The following is a 12007-nucleotide window of genomic DNA, read 5'->3' as shown; positions in this document are numbered from 1 at the left end:
AAATTCATGAAACATACTGGTATAGCGTAAAATGAACATAAAAGTTTTGCGTACACTTGAGAGCTGAACTTTGGCTGTTATACGTATATTATATATATACGCACACAGTTATGTATATGTATCTTCGAAACTATTGAATTCAAATGGCTAATATTCTTTAACAATATGCACTCGACGACCTTTATCGAGAGAAGTATGTGACGTAATAGTTAAACTTTCAATTCATATACATATATCGTTTATGAAAAAGTAGTCATTCTGCTTTTGTGATCTGTGACACACTATAAATTCTCATAAGCTAACTAACGCGTAATCTTCTGTAACGTATTAATATAATATAGGTATGTATATCTCGACTTTGAGCAACCAATTGGTGATAAATAAGCTTTAGTACATACTTCTTACACGTAACAAGAGACCAGTTAACATCTCTGCTCTTAAAAGAAAAACGAAAGAAACTCTGAAAAGCTGCAGGGTTCAGGTCGAATAACACCAGCTCAGATAAATGACCCTCTAACTTACCTTTGTCCTCATCGACGTCAGTGATTTTAAAGATAGTTATAAAGTGCACTTCTCAGCCAGCGTCCACGGCAGTCAATATTATTTAACGGATCCTAACGCGATGTAAAAAGGGAAAAAGGAGGAAAGAAGGAACAGGGAAGCAAAGAGAAGAAACGAATTTTTCATTTTCTCGAAACTGGATCAAGTTTCAGGCTGCTCGCCAAAGAGTCTGTAGCTAACGAGACAAGATTAGACAAACCACGCTTTAAAATTTCCACAGAACTATAATAATCCTCGAAATCAATACGATTCGTCGATCCATCGCCTGATTAAAAAATGAGATAGGATGAAGCTCACTAGTCGGCCTTTGAACTTTCAATAGTGCTTACGGCTCGTATACTCTAGTTTGAATGCTACAATGTAAGCCAAGTCAGCTGTAACTAGCGTTCGCGTGATTGTCGCTATCTATTATTCACGCGTTACACGTTCACCAGACAAACGCGTCTACCGGTTGACATTGTTTTCTGTCCTGAGTTTCAAAGCAATTATGTTGCTTCGTGTAATCAGATCTCGCCAAACTAACGATAAGTTCTTGTTTGATCTTACACAGTTACTAAAACTATACAAGTTAAACCAATCTAGCCTAAACAAGTAATGTCGTTATATATTCTTTTTTAAATCTATATATTGTTTAATAAACCGTGGTTAGGATATAGTAGCTGACAAAAATATTCGGACAAATATATTTGTAGAGACATTTTAGGAGTGTATTATGCATAGTGGCACCATTTAATACTGTACTGTGACTATCATGGTCGTGTTGGTATTATTCGAAACTAATCTGAAAATCTGTATGGAATTTGTAAGATATTTAGTACGAGTACTGTGCATTACTGATATGTACACAACCGAGACGAGATAACGAAGGTACTGCTCTCCATCGTTCATCGCTACGCGTTGCTAGTAGCAACGTATAATGCATATATATCTCGCAAAGACCATAAAAGTACCCAATGGAACCACGTTTAATATTTGATAATAATGTCCCATTACAGTTTCGTCATTTTCAATTGATTAAACACGACCCTCTCTTTAAAAATTAGAAGATAAAATACGTAATACAAATCTACTCGAAATCTTTTAAACCTTACGGACGACTACTTATGGTCTTTAAAAGCAGCAGGGATTAGCAGAATATTAACTGCGGATTTTTCTCGAGAGGCTCGTAAGGATGAACAGCGACGAGTATCTAGAAGCTATGTACTCACCTGGTCAAGGAGACTCCAACACCAAGGACGTTGGAAGTTTCGAGAAGCGATGATGGAAACTGAAGTAGCACGTCAGGTCAACTCAGGCGAAAACTGCTAAAGAAAGAAAAATCCAACTAATTTGTTTCCAACGATAAAATGAAATTAATTTGTTTCACAAATTATTAACTGGATATTATTCAAAAATTATTCAAAATTCGCTTGATTGATTCACGGCCCGGGACATTTGGGTCATACCATTTTGGTAATGGACGAAAATGGCAGAAGGAAGAACGACCGTTTTTTTCATATTTCTCTTTCCCCGGGAAACGATGGAATGCCCGAGCACCTTGTTTCATTTCTTCTCGACATCAATTTCAATCTTTTTAAACGAAATATAATCTGAACGATGAAAAGTTCATTCAAATAATGCTCCGCGCCAGACACTCACGAAAATTAAGAAGAAACACGGAAAATTCGCGAATAAAACGGATTTCTTTGTCCCAGTGAGATAATAAATCTCGTACACGTATTGGTTTTTAAAATCAATATATCCACCAATGTGCACTCGTTTAACAAGGGTGATGGAACGTGCCAAAAATCTCTCAAGAGGGTCTTGGCAACGGAAGTGTCGAAAATGTCACAATTATGAATGAAAAATTCGAATAGTTGCTGATTTTACAGTCGAAACCGATAAAGAACTCCAGATATTCCCCCAATTAATTTACAATAAATTCGCGAAAATGATCGATTGCTGACGTCATTGTATTCTAGAAAGATCGTAAAACGATAAGAATTTATTGAAAAAACTTATATTCCATGATAACACTTCTAATAAGAGTACTAAGAGGAGCGATTCTGTACTCACCTTCCTGCCTCGAAGTACCGAACGCAATTAACCGTCCGCCCAGGATGGAACCGTTCGGAACTTTTGTAAGTCACTGCACGGCCGCTGCCTAGGGTGGAAATGTAATAGATATGAGTACAGAGCGCGTGAGCGAACTAAAAACGCGATAGAGAAGTAGAGAGAGGATGTTCCGTCCTTGTCTAATGACGCGCACATGTACAGGAAATATGTAACAGCGGTATACGAGCAGCGTCAGTGTCCACTAGTGTGCATGCCTGATTAAACATGGACAGGAAGTATCTATACATGGTGTTCTCTTTCTATTTCCATGTTGCATCCATCTTTCTATATCCATGTTGCATTAGGAGGAGAGTCGTATTTCGGAACGTCATCGGAACATATTATACCTTGTATGTGATTATTTGGAACACAATGGGTGAGTATATTATAATTAAAATATATTCCTAGTTCCAATTCTTTTGAATAGTGTCAGTGACCAATCGAAATAGAAATCAGTGGACATCATGGAAAGAGAAGGCGAAACCAAATTTGAAAATTCGACATCGGTAATTCAGTAGTTAAGAATAACTCAATCGATTATGTAGATTAACTAGTTATAAACAAATATATGAAGTATAAATTCAAATTATTCTTATCCATCTAAAAATTGGAAATTAAAAAGCAGAAGACAAGAAATTATCTTCGAGGATTTATATAGTAAATACATTCTTTTGCCTGTCTTACCTAGAGATAAAACAATTGTTTGATGGTTATCTTATAGTGTTCAGTCATTGCGAAAAATATTTTTAATTAGTTAAAAACTATAATTAATTAAAAACTACATTTTTTTATGTATATAGACGTTAGCGATGTATTATTCCGGGAAGCTCGTCTATCTCCCGAACATCGGGTTTGCGACAACATCGATTTGGAAATTATCGTTGCAGAGTATGAAAATTATTACAAGATGAAATTTCAAAAATATCCCATATTGTGTAAGAAAATAGCTGGAAGGGAAATGACGAGGGAAGTGACAAATGCAAGCAAAACGTAAGAATTTAAATTATTTAACGATATTAAACGGTATTCAACGTATTCAACGTATCGTATTCAACGTATCGTATTACAATATGATCCAGTGTTTGTAGAAGTATTGAGACAAAAGCCAAATCTGTTAGTAAACAAGCGAGAAGTGAGCCTGTGAAAGAGACGAATCTACAGCAGAAGATAACTGATGATAATGCGAATCATATTAATCTCGCAATGACAGTGACGTCAATATTCCCCAATGAGAGTGATGGACGTTCATCAGAAGAGCTATTTAACGTCCCAATGGAACAATCCATGCAATCGAAGATATTGAAATGCATTGCAAAGCTTTATTCAGATAATCCGGAATTACGAAAGATTGCTGAGGACATCTCATGCGTAAGTTATTTTCGATTAATATACGTATCGTAAAGCTTTTAAACGATAAAATTCCCGTCGATAAACCGTCCAACGTATATCGACAATGACGTGATTTCAGTAACGCTTCAAATATCAAATTACGTAACACTTACTTAATATAGAGAAGACGCCATTTTATCTTTGTATCGTCACAGGAGATCATAGTAAACAAATTAAATGTACATTGGGATGACGTTATAGGCCTAGAGGAATGTAAAACCGCTGTTAAGGAGGCCGTTGTGTATCCCCTTAAGTATCATATCTTTTTTGATGGCCCGTTTTCCCCCTGGAAAGGTATTTTGCTGTACGGCCCACCTGGTACAGGTAAGATACTCGTACTCTTTTCATTTCTGTACGTGTTTACAAGAAATATACAAAACAGGGAGAACGAAGTTAGCGAAGGCAGTCGCGACAGAATGCCATTGCACCTTTTTTTAACATAACTGCCAGCTCATTGGTCAGCAAATGGAGAGGCGATTCCGAGAAGTATATACGTGTAAGTTGCTTTGTCTATGTAAGTTTCTTTGTTCCTTTGTCTATGAAGGAGAGATTCTAGGTATAAAAAGATTTGATTTTATTTTTCGTCATTTATATATAAATAGAATAGTTGTTTGGAAAACGAAATGATATCATATTCGTGATGAGGCAATGAATTTAAGGAATTTCGAATACAATATTTAATGAATAATAATTTTAATAATGAATAATAATAAAATTTGTTAAACTGAACAGGTTTTATTTGAACTTGCCTATAGTCATTCGCCTACAATTATTTTTATCGACGAGATTGACTGGATCGCCACAAATAAAGGAGACTGTATATTGTCTGAACCTGCAAAGAGATTCAGGTCAGAACTTCTTTCTAGATTGGATGGATTAGTGTCTAATGAGAATTCTAATGTAGTTCTTCTGGCTACAACTAATTCCCCTTGGTACGTATATCACGTTATTTCAATGTTTTCTAAGTAGAAAATATCGTAATATTTCTCCAAATTCCAAATATGTTATTGTGTTGTTTGAAGTATTCCTTCATTATTATTAGTATAATAGAACGATAATATTTATTGTAAATATGTTATTAGGGGCATTGATGCAGCTTTACTCAGGCGTCTCGAAAAGCAAATATACGTATCATTACCCAATGAAGTTGCTCGACTTGGTATATTCAAATTATACCTTAGCAACCACTTATTAGAAAATACAGATATTGTAAACCACATAGTAAAATGTACTGAAAGATATTCTTGTGCAGATATAAAATTGCTTTGTAAGCAAGCGTGGCTACTAGAAATAAGCCCGATATGGAGGAGACTTGAAAAGAAAGAAACACCTGTTACCACTTTGAAATATGAATTAAAAAGTTATGAAATATTAGCAAAATTGTTTAAAAAAATGTCACCTACAGTTATGCAAATAGATAAATATGATACGTGGAACAAATAAATACGCAATCGTAAGGACAGATATTGAAAAATATAAATAAATGGATTATCGTTCGAGAAATTTTTATTACCATCATATGATATTGCTCCATATCATGAAATATATACATGCCGTAATAGGAATACTATCATCAAATCTCTTCAAATGAGGGAGTGGCAAATGACGATGCGTATTGACAAGATTGCTCGATGAAGATCAATTACGTACTGTGTCCGCGGATTCCAAAAAATGAGTCCCTAAGTAGATGGAAAAAGGAGAGGAAACAGATAGATCACAAAGAGCTACTTATTGTAAGGGAAGAAATCTAAAACTCCAAATAAAGAACAAAAAGGAACAAGCTGCTTATGACGCTATCGTTCCTGGTCTTCCGTGTTCGGTCTCAATTACTCTTGCAGTATATTGTAGCAGGTTGTGTAGTATATTTGAGCATATTGTATTATATTTTGATGCGTACTATCTCTTCGATCACTTGTTTTCACCATTAAGACAAAAGAATAAAATGCTGATTGAAGATGCTTATCGTGACCTCAACTTAAGAAAGGAAATACTTCTTTTGATGTATATTCGAAACTGGAACATGTATCAACCTCGATGATGACCTTCATTGTTAGATTGAACTTTAGGTTTAAAAATTTGTATTTCAAAATGTGGTAGGAAGAGGATAAAACAAATTGTTAGTAATACTGAAAATTACATTTATTTTTACTGAAATCACTGAAATTAATACTAAGATCAGTGAAATTATTATTTTTCTAAAAATATTCAAGCCTTGAACTTTTTCTTCGTGGGGAGATCCTCATGGACACTGTCGGGGTAGTGTCGGACTTACCGACTAAAACCCCACGATAGTGTCACACAGTATAGAAAGCACGATATAAAAACCCCCCAAAATAAGCGCTCGAATCAATCTGTTAAAATATTTTGACGCAGTCTCTTGTAATACTTTGAATCATTCTGTAACATTTTGTACCGTTACTCTGTTAGATCTGCATAATAAACTCTATTATCATATATAAAGGTAAATTTCTTCACCTTGGCCTACTTGACGCTTAATAAAGGTGCACCGGGACCTCTTTCGAAATTCAAGCCTTGAACTGCTCCGAATATTCATCGGATCTGAGTATTGGATACAGAAAATATCTGGGTAAATTTAGTCAAAAAATGTTTTCGCAGAAGGGAGTCAGTTTCAAACAGTAAGTTAACTTGAGAGAATTAAATTACAAAGTTCTGGCAGAATAACATAATTTTGCATAAAAATAATAAAAAAATGAATACGTCGAAACATTTTACAAAAAAGCAAAGCACGAAGTGTTATAAAAAGTGAACGAAAAGTGAAGTGAAGTGAGTTTATTCGTTTTACAACATATTTTATATAACATGCTCTATCAGTTTGTTACCTCAAATTTGCCTTTTATTTAAATTTTCTTACATAATTTTCATAATATATTCATAAAGTAATATTGAATATATAGTACAATTCTATAGACCTACTACGAGAAACAGATCTTAAAAACAGCAACACTAGTAAAGTAGAAGCGTTCTTCAAGCCTAAATCCAAATATGATACAGTGCTGAAAAAGTAGGATTACTATATCATAACAAGCAAAATGTATCTTCATAATCTATGTGCTACTAGCGATTTTCCACATGTTCAACGAGATATGCAGTACAGAGGACGTATAAATGTGTTTCTTTATTTTTGTTGAGTCACAAATCAGAATATTGAGTATGTTATTTTCCCGCGGATTGTAAAATCATAAATTGTTAAAGTGTCACGGCTCATTTTATTATCGTAACATCTGTTCAAAATTTGTCAATGCGACCTGGAGATTACGGTAGTGAATATGCAACAATCGAATGCCCCAGCGAGAAGGGCTCGGTCATTATATTTATTCTTATCGTGAGTTCGATAACAAAATATCGAGTTTAACAGTCGTATACAGAGCTCGATCATTCTGGATTATAGCCTCTACGTCTACGATTCCTTTTTGCTTTTGGCATTTCATCTACATTGTAATAACAGTTTTGACAAATGATACGGTCGAAGATATTTTAATAAGCGTGTTGGAGTAATTGGTAACAGTAAGTGAGTAATTATCCATACACCTCCGGGTGATAGGCTGGAAGTTCTCCATCCCAAGGACCGTAGAGTTCCTCTCCTTGTTCTTGTTCATAAAAAACGATGCCCGTACTGTATATAATAGGAAAAGTTTTCATTATTAACGTGTTGCTTTTGTTTGTTGTGTTTGGTCCGCCTGTTTGAATGCTCGTCACTATCTATTGCGAGCGCGTTAATTTTAATTTATTTATATGTATTGACCATGGCATTCCTTTTACTTCGATTTCAATATTATGGTACTTGAAAATATTGGGAACTTTATGAGGTTCTGTATATCCGTTTCAGATTTCCCTCTACTAAGTTCTTTCATTAAATGTAACAAATCTACCATTTTGAAATTTTGTTTATTGATCCGTCTGTTGTAATATTCCTTAGATTTTATTTTCGATTTTATCAGTGAGGTGGTAGGACGTGTACGGTGCCAAAGAAATACTCCGCGGATTGATTTAACAATGAGTTTATTAATTATACGTGGAAGACCTGATAGTTTTACCAGCACGCGTTACCTGGGCCGTACTGGTATTGTTCTTCGCATACTCACCGTTTACTCGACTTCACTGATCAGTTGTATCTCTCTGCGTCTCTCTAGCCTTTCCTCGTTGCCATTCATATAGGATACCGAGGTGCCTGAAACAGAATGTTTTCTTCTGGGGTAGGGAATCAGTTTCCTTTATCGAAAGCACTTGCGCTTTATTGTAAATCATAGGGTCTATTCTTTGACGACGTCCTGACCTCGGACGTCACATTTCACAGGCCAGCACGTGCGCTTCAGCCCTGGAACTTTCTTTATGGCCATGAACCGCTACAGTAGGAATTTTAAGGGAGCACTTGGTCAATAGATCCTGTATGGTCAGGACATATTTGTTTCCTTTTTGTGTTCTCGATGATGTAACCTAGACGTCCAGTAATAATTTTCTTCCCTTTGTCATCTTTCAATATCCCCGCTACGCACGTGTTCGTAACCGTCTGCTATTTTGGTTATATACGCCTTCTTCCGATTATTTTACGGAAGGACCAAAGGGATATCGGTGGGCCATTAGGCCTATTGAAGTTTCCCGACACTTTCGGCCCGTCGGCACCTACGCTTTATCGCGACACTGTATGTGTTTCGTCGGCCTTTCGTAAACAGTGTTCCGGCGATGCTATAATATGTATCAAAGAAACCGTTGGAGAGAGAATTGTTCTTTGCGCTACAGATCTTCGAAAAAGCGTACATCGAAAAAGCGTAATCTCATACATTTTTATTATAAATTAAAAATTTCTCGTCTCGTAACTTGATAGATTGATCGTGGGAAAATTAACGGATCGACTCAAAATGTGTGTTACTTATCACGTAGTCTCGATATTCTACGACAATTAATGGACGAATGTAACATTTAAACACAATAACGATTTCGTCAAATTCCATCGGCATCAGTTCTACCCCATCAACACCTTTGGTAGCCGAAGTTATGCACAAGTAACTAACTAAACACCACCCTTAAACAACCAAAATCAAAACAACAACAATAACGACGCTGCAGTCAACAAAAATATGTGAGCAAAATGCAGTACTCAGACAACAAACACAACAAATTACAGTCATGCTACAACTACTTACAAACATGTTAAGTAAAAAATAGAAATGCCAACGCCCTGGCCGCGCTGAGTGCACTCGTTCCCGTCAGATCACGAAAGTTAAGTAGCGCCGGACACGGAGAGTACTTGGATGGGTGATCGCCTGGGAACTCCGTGTGGCGTTGGCGAAGCGCGCTAGGCCCGCCGCGCCCCTCGGTGAGGTTCAGGCTTGGTGCGCTCACGTCCACCAGCAATTCACCACTTAATAAACATATCAATCACCGCTAAAAGCACTAACGATCGCAAACTAGTTTATCACTACCGGCATCAAGACCTCCTTCGCATGACGTTAGACCATCCTCGAATTAACCCTATCTCTTGAAGTAAGTACCTCCTTATATATCAATAGTTAACCATTAAATAAATTAAATCAGTAAGTAAGCAACCCACTTAATATCACAACCTCTTAAAGTAAGTACATCCCTTATAATACTATAGACAAAAACCAAACTCCATACTTTTATATCACTAGTCAATTATTAAAACATAATAACTATACCTAATACATAGTCACCTATTATAGTAAAATAGCCTAATATATAATAAATCTCATAGTACCATATTAATAGTACATTAATAAATAAAATATATATTATATGATAATGAGGTCCACTTACTAAATGATCATTCAAATCTACTTTCAGATATCGAAAAATCTCGCTCACCTAGCACTACGCCAGCCAAGGCTTACCTCTCAAGTAAGAATAAGTACGTAAAGCAACTAAGTACATCCTGCATACATGCTTACAACGAAGTAATAATTAATAATACACACAAACATTGATAGATATATGGAAAGTTAAAGCCTTATTCTCTAGTCAATTATTAATAACACAATTTAATCGTACAACTCTAAAATCAAAAGTCGATTATAATAACAGTATCCTAATAAATAAGTAAAAATACTCTACACTCCATAATACCTACTCAATGTCAATTAATATAATAATATAATTAAAATAAACTCCTCTTCGCAGGATAATTCTTCATTCTACTTTCTAAGATCAGCTCCTTCTTTGCTCCTCAACACATTCATCACCCAATTCTCTGCCTCGTAGGAGCACGCACTTATTAGAAGTAAGTACATCATTCCTAGTACATCTATTTGAATAGACAAAATAAATATAAAGCATAAAGCGTAACATAACAATCACATAGTCAAAATCAAACAAGAGAATATAATAATCCTCTTAACAAAACTAACTCGAGGCCTGCTTACAGGCATCAAAACCTCCTTCGCTAGACACATGCCATCATCAATGTATCACTATCACTCAAAGTAAGTACCTCATATACATAAATACATAAAATATAAATTTATTGTCATTATATAGTAAGTAGAATCAAACATATATGTCGGAGATGAAAGGACACCGGAGCCTTCCCTCTGGAACTTCGGGAAAATCCGTAAAATTGTAATTAAAGTTTACAGTCGTAATTAAACAATCTGCTGTCATCCTGCCCAATTGTACTTGTTTGCGATTTGTGATAATAAACTTGGGCTCAAGGCGACCACCAGTCGCCGAAAGTAGCCGCGGTCAACGGGACGGGCGCTTCGCCTAACAAAGGTGTGGAGTTATAGTATGACCCTCGTTAAAAGAAATACCAATAGAGGTACGTGACAGTAAAACATTCCAACGGTTCCTTCGGACAATGAATACCTGATGTTGAGGCACGTACACAGCACAAATCCAGTTAGCCCGAGGACCCGCTACAAAACCTGGGTTTTTCCGGCAATTAAGATTTTCCAAACGGACAGACAGTCTTTGTCCCAAACTGACCAATTGACAGCGACGTCAATTTCCCTTACTTTCGGAACGAGGGCTATCCTCGACAAATCCGATGGTCTCGTGTCCTTAGACACACCCCATCATAGTTTTCCTCTGTGGCATCATTGAAACGAAAATTCATTCTTTCCTGAGATCCCACCGACGAAGGGAGCAGCGCCTGACGATCAGTGAGTTTGAGTTAGAGCAAGTATATCTTTCATCCCGTTGACCGTGGATTCGTCATCGGACCTAAGACCAACGTCACTAACATCACAAGTGCCCAACCACCGCTGTTGATTGTCGAATCGGTAATGTCCATACTCGTAGCATCAGGCCGTATCTTCGTTATCACACAACGATGGCCAACTCCAAGGGAGGTCTATCAAACGCCCACAACCCTGTTCCTGACTGTTCTCCGACATATAAAAACTAAATATAAACTAACTCTCTCTACAAATCAAGTAACAATGGTCCATTATTAAAATGAGCATAGATATCCTAGCGAGATCCACTTCATGAATAATAATTCAAAGTCAATTTTTAGATATCAAAAACCTCGTTCCCTAAACACTACGCAAGCCAAGACTTACCTCTCAAGTAAGTACATTAGTAAAAGCAAGTAAGTACCTCCTTCATATATGCTTACAACCAAGTAATAATTAATAAAACACATAAACATTGATAGATATATGGAGAGTTAAAAACCTCCTTCTGTAGTCGATATTAGTAAACAATTAATCGTATAAACTCTATAGTCAATTACAATAAACTATCTGCTGTTAAATAGGTAAAAAATGCTAAACTTCATCGTACCTGCACAATGTTTATTGCCATAATAATAATATTACTATTATAAAATTAATATAACTTTAATATAATTTAATATAAAACTCCACTTCTCAGGATATCCTGTTCTACCTCCTAAAATCGAAACCTTCTTCACACATCACCGCACTTCGCCCAAGTCTTACCTCGTAGGGGTACACACCTATTAAGAGTAAGTACATCCTTTCCT

The 12007-nt window shown here is 36.1% G+C and overlaps 2 long non-coding RNA genes and 2 pseudogenes across 2 annotated transcripts; 3 read left to right on the top strand and 1 right to left on the bottom strand.

The window, feature by feature from the left end:
* The first annotated feature begins 2555 nt into the window (after positions 1 to 2555).
* LOC117215457 lies at positions 2556 to 5487 on the top strand (annotated as a pseudogene).
* A 1332-nt stretch (positions 5488 to 6819) lies between these two features.
* On the bottom strand, positions 6820 to 9371 carry LOC117215456. Its single transcript, XR_004489126.1, has 3 exons — positions 9207 to 9371; positions 8148 to 8233; positions 6820 to 7678 (listed from the first exon to the last, which is right to left on the bottom strand). It is a non-coding gene; the product is annotated as an uncharacterized LOC117215456 (long non-coding RNA).
* LOC117215458 lies at positions 9233 to 9351 on the top strand (annotated as a pseudogene).
* Positions 9372 to 9513: 142 nt separating the features above from the next.
* Positions 9514 to 10501, top strand: LOC117215455. The gene is made up of 4 exons (XR_004489125.1): positions 9514 to 9546; positions 9868 to 9931; positions 10201 to 10300; positions 10445 to 10501. It is a non-coding gene; the product is annotated as an uncharacterized LOC117215455 (long non-coding RNA).
* The last annotated feature ends 1506 nt before the right edge of the window (positions 10502 to 12007 follow it).

The sequence above is a fragment of the Bombus bifarius genome, unplaced genomic scaffold, assembly GCF_011952205.1.
Source record: "Bombus bifarius isolate JDL3187 unplaced genomic scaffold, Bbif_JDL3187 scf7180000009628_frag, whole genome shotgun sequence".
In the NCBI taxonomy this organism is placed as follows: domain Eukaryota; kingdom Metazoa; phylum Arthropoda; class Insecta; order Hymenoptera; family Apidae; genus Bombus; species Bombus bifarius.
Note: the sequence above shows the minus strand (reverse complement) of the source record. Positions and strands in the feature narration are given on the sequence as shown.